This window comes from Sinohyriopsis cumingii, chromosome 5, assembly GCF_028554795.1.
Source record: "Sinohyriopsis cumingii isolate HCF-2022 chromosome 5, ASM2855479v2, whole genome shotgun sequence".
NCBI lineage: Eukaryota > Metazoa > Mollusca > Bivalvia > Unionida > Unionidae > Sinohyriopsis > Sinohyriopsis cumingii.
Window position 1 is genome coordinate 135,371,469 of NC_142965.1, and position 13,207 is coordinate 135,384,675.

The following is a 13,207-nucleotide window of genomic DNA, read 5'->3' on the forward strand; positions in this document are numbered from 1 at the left end:
TGAACTTTAGTGAACAAGGTAATGAGCTTAATAAATAGCGAACCGTACCATAATGAATTAGGTAGGGTTCATTTTCTGTAATGAATAAATTCGATGAACTTCAGTGATAGGAGCTATTGATGAATGCATAATGGGGACGTCCATTAATTATGTCAACAATTTTTAGGCAATTTTTACCCCCCTCCCCTTTGTCAACAACTGTCAAACTTTCAGTGACCCGCCTAATAAAATTGTACATCCCTCCTACAAAACTAACAATATTTTATACAAATAAATTTTAATACATTGTTTTTACTTGTTTAACAGATTTCAAATTGACTATAACACTTTGAATTCATGAAAAAATCGAGAGTTTATATTCTAGCTTCTATCATCTTCCCATGGGGAAGCCAAATGTTCCTCAATTGTTATAATGGGCATAGTGGCTGATTCATTAATTTCTTGTGGAACCGCTACACCCGACAAGTCAACATCATCTTCATCTAACCATTCTGCGCTTAACATCTCTCCATGAGCAATAATTGCCATCAGCTCTCTCTGTCTTTTGGCAGCCACTCGTATTGGCCGAATTCTTTGCGGTTGAGGAGCATGTGGTAATTGCCTAGGTCCAAGATCGCGTTGTCGGTGCTGTTGAACATGCTTCTTCAACATAACTTGTGAAGTAACATAGAGGTGACAGATTTTGCAAATAAAAACAAAATCTGATGATGCAAGACTATGACTTCCTTGGCAAGAGCTCAACCGGTTTAGGATTAAACTGGTGGGCTGTTGACGGGCGAGCGAGTGTGTGCCATACCAACGCACCGACTAATTTCCTATTTTTTGATTTATTAAATTTATTGTAAAAAATAACATTGTTGACGTCAATTTATCTTGAACTCCCCCTCCCCCATGTCAACAATTGTCAAACTTCTTCAAACACCCTCCCCCCATTTTGTTGACATAATTAATGGACGACCCCAATGGTGAACATCGCTTTGAATGTTAAAGATGAATTATGATGATGGTAACGACAATGACAATGAATTAGTATACATGGGTATTTGACTTCCGTAGCATCTTTATATTTAGTCGTATAATTAATGTAGAAGGAGGGGTCTTTAAAATTTCACTTAGCAATAGTGCTTGTTGTGCTAATAATAATAATAATAATAATATTATTATTATTATTATTATCTTTTTATGTCTGTCTGTAGTATGTTATTTTTATATCGTCAAAGAATGAATCATTATAAAATATATGGATGGATTTATTAAAATATATATATATATATATATATATATATAGAGAGAGAGAGAGAGAGAGAGAGAGAGAGAAATTAAACGGTTTTGTACTGGTTGAGGTCGAGCTCGCAACAAATGCGTTCAAACCAAGCTTTGCTGAAACCTATTATTGTATTGGGTTGGACGAAATTTTTCGGAGAGCCAAACACGGGTACCATGACACGTGCAGATCACCTTTTCTAGAGTCATTTGTCTGATTAGAACCTTAGTCAATACGACATTCATTGTTTGCACTTGTGTGAGCATTAAGATATGAAATGGAATGGCAGTAAATACTGTACTTTAATAATTACACTGAATTCCGCGTATATTTCACAATGGCGTTTTGGAGATAGTAAAAACCCAGCTTTGCCCCAAGTTTTACTGCTTGCGAGCCATCTTGCTTAGCCAAAGCAGAAACTTTACGAAACGTCTTCCCAGTAGTTCGTGATACGCATCCATTTCGGATAGATGTTGTTCTAATCGCCATGTAGAAACACCTTCATGCTTCTATTCTTCGCTGTCGCTGCCCCAAGAATCAATTACCGTCTGAAACTCGTTTGTCTCGTTGGGTTCGGTGGTAAGCGAGGGTTCATCTTTTAATGGCAGATTCTTTTCATGAGTACCAGTGTTGGTCAGTTCGAAATCGTTAACCATATTTCACTATTGAAGCTAAATACTCTTGCAACGCAAGGAGATATCCTCAATGTATGAAAGGAAGGTCGAATGAACTCCAATATAAGCATCTTTAGGTACAGAAAAAAATTCGTTCCATTCCGCCCCCTCTGTGGCGTGCTTGGCGTAGAGGGAATACGAAATATCGTCATTTTGACTGCTAACTAGAGCACGATGGACCAAAACCACAACCTATTGTCCAATTTTCATATCTAACCAGCATCCATGCCATTTACCTGCACTGCTAGAATGGCATTTTCAATGGCTTTGAGAGTCCGCGGCAGTCATCAAGAACACAAAATACAATAAATTTCGAGGATTTAAACGATCAGTGTCAAACTTGAAGGAAACTAATTGTCATGCTCTGACGATTCAGATGCTTGGTGAATCTACAATGATCTCTGACTAACGGATAAAGAACTGACTAACGCTGCCTATCAGGGTATGCAAACGCCAATGCTGCCGGTATACGTGTTGACTCTGTCAATGCTGACTCGGCTGCCCAACCCGATGCGACCTTTTCTTGAGTTTATAATGAATATATATTGACTCACTAACCTGTTTAATTAAAAGATGCTGAGTTCAATGTATATGTTCACGAAATTATTGTATTTGAAATGGCGTTTGCCAGCGATATGGTCATCTTACTCTGAAAATTTTGACGCATTTGCAGTACACGCATTTGAAAACATTATCACTTAGTCTAACAAAACACTTGTACATAACACAATCCCATTGACTCATTTCCCGTACATTTGGCAGATAAAATTTTATCATATTTGGTCACCATCTTGTTTTATTTTTTCTTTGCGAACCGAATAATTTTTGCTGAATTCGTTTATGAGAAGTTACAACTTTCTTTTTTATTTCACATAAAATTGAGAAATATTGCTTAGATTACATATTTGCAACTTGTTCATAAGTTTTCCAGATAACCACCATACTACTATATTCCAAAAGTTTCTTGATTTCCGACATGCTGTTGGTGTTTTACAACATTCGTGGCATCCTTTGTCATTTCCTGATACTATATAGTATGGTATCTGCTCACTTTACCACATGCACACAAGAACTGCTCGTTTTCATTAACAACTACAAGCATTCATTCTTCAATCGACTTTCATTCCATCATAGGCACATTCCTTAATCTATTATTGGGACACTCTCATTTCGATCTCAGGGGGGTTATTACGTTTGTACATGTGCAATAATAGCCCGTATATTCTTCTGCCGTGCAATATTAAAAGTACAAATTACAATGAACACTATACCCGTGTTGTCTTTGGAATAGGCTATTTTCTTGCCCAAATAATTGGGTTTTATTTCACCCATTTTACTTCTCCTGCTATATTAGGTCATCGTGTGCGATTAGTACCATTTTTAGTCATACGTTCATATAAGTTGCACTTCGAGTTCGACTTCATATGTTTTCGTAGTTACACAAAACGGAATTTCTTAATACCTATTTGTTTGGTTCTGTTACAATATAGTATAATGTATCCAAGACCTTCCCAATAAGTTGCAGTTTAAGACGGATATTTTGTGTCTATTGACCTTGCATTGCCATTTATAACGAAGGAAGTGCAAATTTATTTTGAAGGTAGCTGCTTTGGGGGTAAAATATACACATTTCTTGTTGGGAACAGTGATAAACAGTGATAAACTACATGATACAGTTTGAAATTACACAAAGTTCTCATTGCTTGTTTCGTATTTTACATGTCGAGTAAGTCAAATTTGTTATTAATACATGAATCTGCTGCACGCATTCAGTTTAAAAGGGCGGTATATCTGTATTTATAGCGTTTCATCAAAGAACCTAAATTAAATTCAGAGGACCGACATAAGGGTATCATTAGGAATATAATGGTGGATGCGTGGGTGGGATGAGGCATTTTTTCTGCGAATTAGCACGACCGGTGCAATGGTATTTGGTGACTTCCACCTTGCGCCTCCACTGCTCTTCCCCTCGGAGGATCGCTTACTATAAACTCCCCATTGGTACCACTACAAGTTAGGCTTGATAATGTATTCATGTCATTTTTTAATGATAATAAATGAAAAACCTGACAGTGTACTTCGTTTTTGGCACTCCTCCAAATCTTGGCCTCCTAGTTAGCTTATTGGGTTACAACAAACCTGCACAGTAGGTCTAGATGTGAGTCAAAGAGGATTTAATGTACTAAATTAAAAAAGAATGTGTCAGACTGCTAAGATCCTCATATAGATGTGTGCCGTGGCATGAAATGACAAGACTTCAATGAGAGAAAATAGTTCATAGGATTAGTTATGATGCATGTTTCATCAGTTATGTACTATTCCACATTCGGTTTTTGATGCTGCAAGAAAGCAGTGCATGTAGATCAGATGGTTTATTAAATATATCTTGCTTCATCATGTGATTGGAATGACACGTGTGGCGATATCTCATAAAATACATAATTATATGTTCAATATATTGAGCCAGGATACAAATGACACATATTAAAAAAATATAATTTCCCAGATGGCACAGATTCCTTACTCTGAATTAAAAGATTTTATCAGGACCGACCTGACCCGTACTCATAGTTAATGCGGTTTCGAGATTTTTAAATACCTTAGAGGCATATTTAGTCTGGAAATTTCATTATAATTCTTACAAAGTGGAAGTTGCATATTACGGTTTTTGGTATCATCCATGGTAAACATGAAGCATATGCACCTATATATTATATTATACGGAATGGCTCGTCAATGCTGTCTGTGTTAGACTGGATTTTCTCTATCAAAGTTCCCCGAATTAGACTTGGTAAAACCAGATGCCAGAACGTTGGACGCCTTCGGTTATGAAACCGAAACTTAATGCGCTGATTTTTGCATCGTAGAAAATCAGTTCGGAATATAAAATGGTCCTTTTTCTGTCGCTTGAAGATGCTGCTGCATGGAAAAATGATAAAAGGCTACATTACTACTACTACTACTACTAGACTATGTATTCCATTCAACGATAAAAATATGAATTTAACCGTCATTAGTATTGCTTAGATATTTTGTCTCCAGCTCCCATATAAAGCTAATGATTTTAAAAGTTGCAAAAATATTTCAACGATGATCAGATTTGGCTTGTATCTTAAGAGTTAGTTTCGTCGATCGACAAATGATAGGCACCCCAATGGCTTGTGCGGTCACACGTTCCATTTCATATCAACCACAAGCTTTATGTATGAGAACGAATGTGACTATGTTTCGCATTTTTTATAGAGAGGTCCATGATCGACATGCATCCTATTTGCTTGGGAACAATCCAGTCTTTACATTTTAAGTTCATTTCATCCGAATTGGTTCTGACTTTTAAACTCAACAAAGTCTCAGACGAGTAGAAAATACATATATTTTGTTTGTCTATTACACAAGTATGGCTCATGACCCGGAAGTAAAAATCACTTGAGACTTGTGAATCTATAGCACTTGTATTTCCTGTTTGATTCCAACTATGCGTTTTGAGGCAACACACTCTTTGATGAATTCAATGCTGACCAGATTTTTACCACTTCAATATAAACATTCCTGCTTTCATATTTGGTTTTTATTTGACCCATTTTTGCTCTTATGTAGCTGTGTTTCTAATGCATCCTTAGAGGAAAATGTCTCCTCACAATGAAATGTCGATTTCTAATTCGGGTTCACTAATATATCTAAAGATGGTTTGATGTGTGCTATCACTTTTAATAACAGCATAAATCAATGTGAAGATCACGAAATTTATGTTATTCAACCACACAATAAATTCTTTGATAGTAGCGGACATTTACTATGCAAAAAATGGACGCTGTTTCAGGTTCAAGCACAATCCTCAGAGTTTCGCCTTTAATCCCTGCATGAAAAAATAGTTATATTAACGTGTTTAGTCAATTGTTGAAAAACATCAATTTGAAACTTATAATTCATGGCGTAAAACTGTTATCTCCACTGAAATTGAGCAGATAAGGGCAGATATGAATTCATTTATAAGTTTCAAAGAGCGCTGCAGCGATTAAAATGTATATTTTACGGTTATTGATACTATATTAATTTGCCGAACGTTCGGAGAATTTATTGATTTTCTCTTTGTCCTGCTCATAAGATTTTGTTTCCATTAAATTTTTAAACGCAAGTGCAAAGTCTAACAACTGATCATGTATTTGTATAATATTTCAGTTTGGTATTTGTACTCGTGCCTCTTTCCTTTAAAGAGCGCTAGAAAATATTTCATCCAATAAATTTGGAAGAATGGCAGGATCTAATTAGTATTACATCTACAGTCGTTTCCAATTATGGCCACAGCGTTATCAAAACTCAGCCATACAGTTACGTTATGCCTGATGAACAGGTTAGCTTGGCGTGCAAAATGTTTATAGGAAAACATACAATTAACATTACAGGTGAACTATTATAAATGTCAGTACAACAAGAACGCAAATTATGGGTCAATTTGGTAAGGTGAATGTGTGAACCAACCTGAACAGCTGCCTCTCTCATGAACTGTTTAGTTGCGTCGTTCCAGATGGCTGAACAGTCAACATCCACGTGATCTCATCGTCTTGAATATGGTCATTGAGTAGTCTATCTCTGGTCAATTTTAGCATGTCCTCTTTTAGGTACTGGATGGCCAGCGAGAAGACAGTCATTGCTGGCAAGGATTTTTGTGCTTCATCTTCTAGATGAACATTCCTATCAAAAGTCTGAAAAGAAGATGTTTGATGAAATACTTTTTGAAATAACTGTTGAACACCATAAGACACGTTTATTCCAAATGGGTTCGGCATTTAAATTTAGATAAGTTGAAATGTTTGCATAATATTAGGTCCGTGCAAACTTGAATCATAACGAACTCCGATAGACGGTCATACCCGAAATGAAAAACGAATGATAAGACATTCACAAGATGAGCTATGGGCTCGTTGTGGTCATTACTTGGCACGATATACTTTCGGTTGCCAGTAAAACGGGGAAAATATCATACTGTAATCGGAACCTTACCAGCTCGCACACCTTCCTCTTTAGCCAAGAATGCTTTCATGCAGTGCCTTGATCTCCAGTGGGATAAGTTATTGAATTTCTAGACTCATACAGCTCTGTAGTTATATCGATAGCATGGCATATACCCTGTAACTGGGTTATCTACATATTTTACAATTTGCCCTTCGATAGCATGGTATATACCACGTAACTGGGTTATGTACATATTTTACAATTTGCCCTTCAATCAGAATCATACCAAGGCCTTATAAAAATGGTACTAACAGTTGCCTCGCTTGGCGGTCAGCATTAAAAAGGACTGGTCGGCCTGGTGTTTCAGCACAGTGAACAAGGCACCTAGCTTGATAGTAAACTAACCGATCTACCATGTGCAAATATAATTATGATTCGAACCCGCAACCTCCCACACCCGAGGCGGACTCTCTAACCCACCTGGCCACCGGAGCGGCCAAAGATTAGTATGTATTGCAAAATTAGAATATCAAAGTGCCAGCTCTATTAATTATGACCAGGACCTCAATGAAATTTTATAACAATTTTTTACGAACAAATTCCAATTGTTATAATTCTTACCTTGAATGACTATCAAAATTCAAACAAAATATCTTTAAGTTCTATCAGAGGGATCGAGGTTTATGTCACTCACAAACGGACACAATTACAACATAAATTTAAATACATTATGTCGTAATATGCTTATATTACATATGTTATTTACCTTCTTTGTCGTATTTGTCTGAGTCATGGTTAATGTAGTTAGCTGAGCAACACTCATTTTCCTTGTGGTTTCAGTACTTTCAAGTTTGAAAGAATATTTTCTAGTGGTGCTCGGGGCGTTGTGTGCTGACAAAGTTCAATACCAGGATGATGGTGTTGATGCAAAAATACGTTGCTGATGGATTCTCGTGTTCTCAGAAAAAGATAAATTTGTTCATTTTCAGCAGCTTTTAAAAGAATTAGCTTTGTCTGGATATGCAAGATTATATATCCTCGAACGGTTATTGCTGGGTTAGGTAATCTTGTCTATCTATGCAAAACACACCAATATATCATCTATTATTATTATTATTATTATTATTAATTGTAGTAGTAGTGGTAGAGGTAGTGTCGCCTCTTACCTTTTTCTCGTGCAACATCATCTTGAACCGGCGGAAAATGCACCATGTTTTTACCCAGAGATGTTGTCCCGCGATGCTAATTCATCGTACTTACTTTCAGCTTCATAGCATAAAGCTTCCAGAGTTCTACCATCTGGTTTTATCAAACCACAGTTGGGACCTTCTGCGAAAGGTGTTCCCCTGTCCACAGCTTGGCGCTAACTCTTGTAGGATCTGAATCATACTCATGTTTGAAGGAGAAAGCCATTCCTGAATAAGTTATTTCTGAAATGTATTTCTGCCACCAGAAAGCTAGTACTTAATGTCCAGAAATAGAAAGAAATGCAGGTGCATATATGTTTTGGTGCTCTTATGAAAATGAATAGGGGTATAAAAAACAGTCGTAATCTCGTCGTCATTATCGCCATATCCTGCCTCTGCTAGAACCATTATCATTACCATTATTATTATCGTCTCAGTCGATGACTGCATTTACTTCGCAAGATTTGAAATAAATAGTTTGGATACAAAATAAAGATTTATTATGAATTACAAATGTAACCAGTTTATGAGATATATAATGAATTACAAATGTAACCAGTTTATGAGATATATAATGAATTACAAATATAACCAGTTTATGAGATATATAGTGAATTACAAATATAACCAGTTTATGAGATATATAATGAATTACAAATATAACCAGTTTATGAGATATATAATGAATTACAAATATAACCAGTTTATGAGATATATAATGAATTACAAATGTAATCAGTTTATGAGATATATAATGAATTACAAATATAACCAGTTTATGAGATATATAATGAATTACAAATGTAACCAGTTTATGAGATATATAATGAATTACAAATGTAATCAGTTTATGAGATAATAATAACGAAACACTGAATAGCACGATCATATTAATTAAACCATAAAATAGACAAGTACCCCCCCCCATTGGGCTAAGTGGTTAGAGCGTATGTCGCGGGTTCAAACCCCGGCCGAGTCATACCAAAGATTTATAAAAATGGTACTAATAGCTGCCTTGCTAGGCGCTCAGCATTAAGAGATTAATGTTAGGACTGGTTGGCCTGGTGTCAGGATAAAGTGACTGGGGGGGCCCCGAGTGGCCGAGTGGTCTAAAGCGCTCTTCGTTACGGATCACTGCCATCTCACCTCTGTCTGCGGCGGTTCGAGTCTAAGATTCAGCCAATATGGGCATGTGAGAAAGCTTGCCAGTAGCTTCTCGTGGGTCGGTGGTTCTTTCCGGGATTTTCCGGGTTCTTCCTCCACCATTAATACTGGCCGCTTTGTATAGCCTATCGTGTGCTGAAAAATGGCGTTAAACCCCACAACAACAACAACAACAAAGTGACTGGATGGGACATCATGCCCCAGTGTTAGACATCATTATAAACTGCCACGCTGCAGACGTCGTAGCGACATGACTGAACAATTCTTAAAGCTACGTTAAAGATCCAAATCACACACACACACACACACACACACTAAAACGATCAATTAATAAATGTGTGTCACTTGGAATATTTATAAATAGTTTTTCTTCTGCATACATATTATTTGTTAATTAGTATACATGTTCAACCTGCGATCTAATCATTATGTTAAACTCGAATTGATATTTTGCTGATTTCTGAGCACACACATTAATACAAGTGAATAATGGGTGTTTGCCGTACATACACTAATGTTTGCAATAACTATTAGAACCAAAACTATCCAGTTCAGCTAAACACACGCAAATATATGTATGTATATGTTTGGATGAATATAACTCGGAATGAGCGTTGCTAGCTTTCAGTGATCATTTATCCTAATTCCTGACAAAGTAACCATTTTAAAAGGCAATAAAATATGCTTCATGGCTGGTTACCGTAACATTTAAAACCTCCTTATTTTCGATTCTCAAAATCTTATGAATTTGGACCTGACCTACAGCTTATATGAATTTATGTACTACAACATATTTATTTTAAAGAATCGTAAAAATCACAAACGAAGACATAATTTAACGAAAGAAATAAAATGGGCGTAAAATGACATTTTTTGGCAACGAAGATTTGGTACGTAATTCCTGATTGATGAATTTAGGTATATATCTGACAGCTGATTCGTTAAGTTCGATTTTCTGTTCAGGGTTAAATATGCAATTTTTAACTAACTCATCCATAACACATCTGTAAATAAATTTACATATTACATTTTTGCTAGAGATATTTGTGGTGAAGTCATTGTACTAATGTTATCTTTCTAAAAACAATTATCACAAATATATCATTCACAAATTCTCAGGGTAAAAAAATGTAACGTCTTTGACGAAAAAGAAAGTATAACTGGTCAAGGTGCTTACTGTCAAAACTGTGTCCCCACTTTCAATGTGTTTACAGCTCGTTGTCACTACTTTCACCAGTGCCTTTGTCACTGTGTTTACAATCGGGTATAATCTTTTTCAACTGTCTTTCACACGCATTCACAATCTTTTTTGTTTCGTATTCGTGAGACAGCTCTGATCGTATTTTCGCAATCGCGTGTGCAAGTAAAATGAATTGTTCAACTTGTGTGTCATCGACGCAAACCAACGACTGTGTCCTGTTCCTCGTTGCATATACAATACCGCTGCCATTTTATGTTCACCTTGCTCACTGAATTAATAACATTGCGGCGGTATTATACATGTGTGTGTGTGTGTGTGTGTGTGGGACACGCCACAGTAACTATATACCTGTACAAGTGCAAGCGTTGATAATTATGTCAACCAAAGATTGTATAAAAATCCCACGCACATACAGGTATTTAAATGAAGTCTGTAGCCAGTCAAATGAGTGAAAAACAAAGTTGTTCTGCAACGAACGCTAATAGTTTCCTTGCGGGGAACATGTGAATGTTGTTCACATACAGACATACAGAAAAATCAGACATTTAGAAATACATCGTCGCAAAAACAACTTACGTTTTGATTTTATTTCCCGGGAATATGTGAATGGTTCACACACATACATACAGAAAATCAAAACGACATATTCATGCTTCCATTCATTTAACCGATTTAGCTATGCGAGAGGTGTGGCCCTGATGTACAATACCAGGGAGTAATCTCGAAGCCAAGTAGAGTTGCTGGTGTTGTTTAGTCCCTGCAGAGTTATCTCCCTAACTTATCACAGATAACTAGCTTTTCAGTTCTTGTGTGTGTACTATTGAAATATTATCCGCTGTTTGTATTTGTTTGAAAACGCCGATTTAGTTATATTATTTGCGACACGTTGCACTGAAGGTGTGTAAATATCAAAATATTTGCCAGCTGCACTTATCGATAGAAATTGTATTTCTTCACCTGTCTCTAGATTCACAGATATCATAGGTATGGGAAATGTTTTACATTTCCCAGTACCCCTTCGTGCAGAATTCTGACTCTATGTAACAGCTTGCAAATTATTCAAAGAATTATTTTTTGGATCTGAATCAATATGATCAATCACAAGACCCTTTTCGATCACTCTGTGAAAACACTCGTAAACAAGTATGTGACAAAGATATATATTTCTTCCCAGCACAAAATATAAGATAATTATTATTGACAAATCCGTCTGGTTGTTTTAGTCGACAGTTCCATTTACACCATCATGAGATGCCTCATAATTTTTTTACGATAGGATCTGTTACAAATTCTCCTTGCTCTATCTATATAGTAATATTATTTGTCTAAACTGTTATTTTATTACTATGGGATGCTAGACCAAAAATCATGCGAGATAGCCTTCAGCGTTTTGTTTTTATAGGAGATTGATTTGCCTTTTTTTCTAATCATAATACCGTTCTGAAGCCCTGTCTTTCCTTCCTCAACAGTCTACACATAATTGCGATTTTCCCGGACTCCTTTGTTACGGCTTTGGTCCATGCCTCTCTTGCCGCACGTTTTATAGGTGGTATTCACAAAATTCATTTACACAAGCCCGATTTAATATATATATATATATATATATGCCTTAATTATAACATGGAATAATTTACAAGATTATCAGCGATGAAGTCATTTCAAGGGATATTCGATCTTGAAAGAATAATCCCTGACTTACCGATGCGAGCTCTGGTTGATCCAACGAATCAGACTCTGATCAGTAGTAATCGTAATCCCATGATAGAGAGTTTCGCTACAGTGGCGCAGATCATGTGTGTTCAACATTCAAAATCATGCGCGACGTTATCCTGCAATGAATAACTAACGAGCAAAGACGATCATTAATTATCTCAACAAACAAAGATACCCTTTTAGAATAAAGGTTATTGAGGAAGTAGATGATGATTGGATTATCCGTGAGAAACGTGACGTTGTTCGATTACATCACGCTGGAGATGCTGTAACGTTAAGTAACAATTCCAAACCAGAAATGTTGAATGGTATTAAAAAACCATATTATTAACGAGCATATCCTGTGACGGCAGTTGCTTATGCCATATCGATTTATCCTCTGAATGATAAACGTAGCGCGAGCGAGTTACAGAACTTTCAACAAATACTTAACGTGTGAATGGTTTAACGGAATTACGACTTAAAAATAAATGAGTGGGTTGAGCTTGTCAAGAAATATGGCGTTCAACCAAAGACTTTGCTAGGCTGGAAAAGAAATTAAAATTTCACTTAAGACTGAAGACAATAACCGAAGAGATTTTGTACGAATCAAGTATAAATCAAAGGGAGCTTCGATAGGGATCGTTGATCATAACGCACATGCGTGGACGTTGAACGTAACAATATTTCCACGAAATAGAACTTTTAAATTTTATTACGGTGATATATTTGATTTTATAAATAAAATTAGTAAAGGCAATCCTGTATATGTGTAGTTATTTAAAGCTTCCGAATGTGAAAATTATGATCAGTTTGTACTGCCTAATGGAAATATTGATCGTGCAGCATCTCTCCACTAGGAAATGAGAAATCTTGAATCGAAATATACTGATGATGTCGAATAATTACTTAGTAACTGCTTTACCGTTCCGTCAGTTGCTGCTCACTTTGCTCAGGAGTAAAATTCATTTTCGCCAAAAAGATTGGAATTTCTTGTCGATGTCCAACACAGCTTTGTGGAATATAGACACGGTCGGTTGTTGAATATTAAATATGATTATAAGGATGTTAT

At 36.2% G+C, this 13,207-nt stretch overlaps 1 protein-coding gene and 1 long non-coding RNA gene across 2 annotated transcripts in view; one reads left to right on the forward strand and one right to left on the reverse strand.

The window, feature by feature from the left end:
• The window catches only part of LOC149800295 (uncharacterized), a 288,953-nt gene that overhangs the window by 10,544 nt on the left and 265,202 nt on the right, over positions 1 to 13,207 (forward strand). The gene's annotated exons all lie outside the window — the stretch shown is intronic.
• LOC149800296 (uncharacterized) lies at positions 4,193 to 7,788 on the reverse strand. The gene is made up of 3 exons (XR_016420952.1): positions 7,658 to 7,788; positions 6,418 to 6,641; positions 4,193 to 5,794 (listed from the first exon to the last, which is right to left on the reverse strand). It is a non-coding gene; the product is annotated as an uncharacterized LOC149800296 (long non-coding RNA).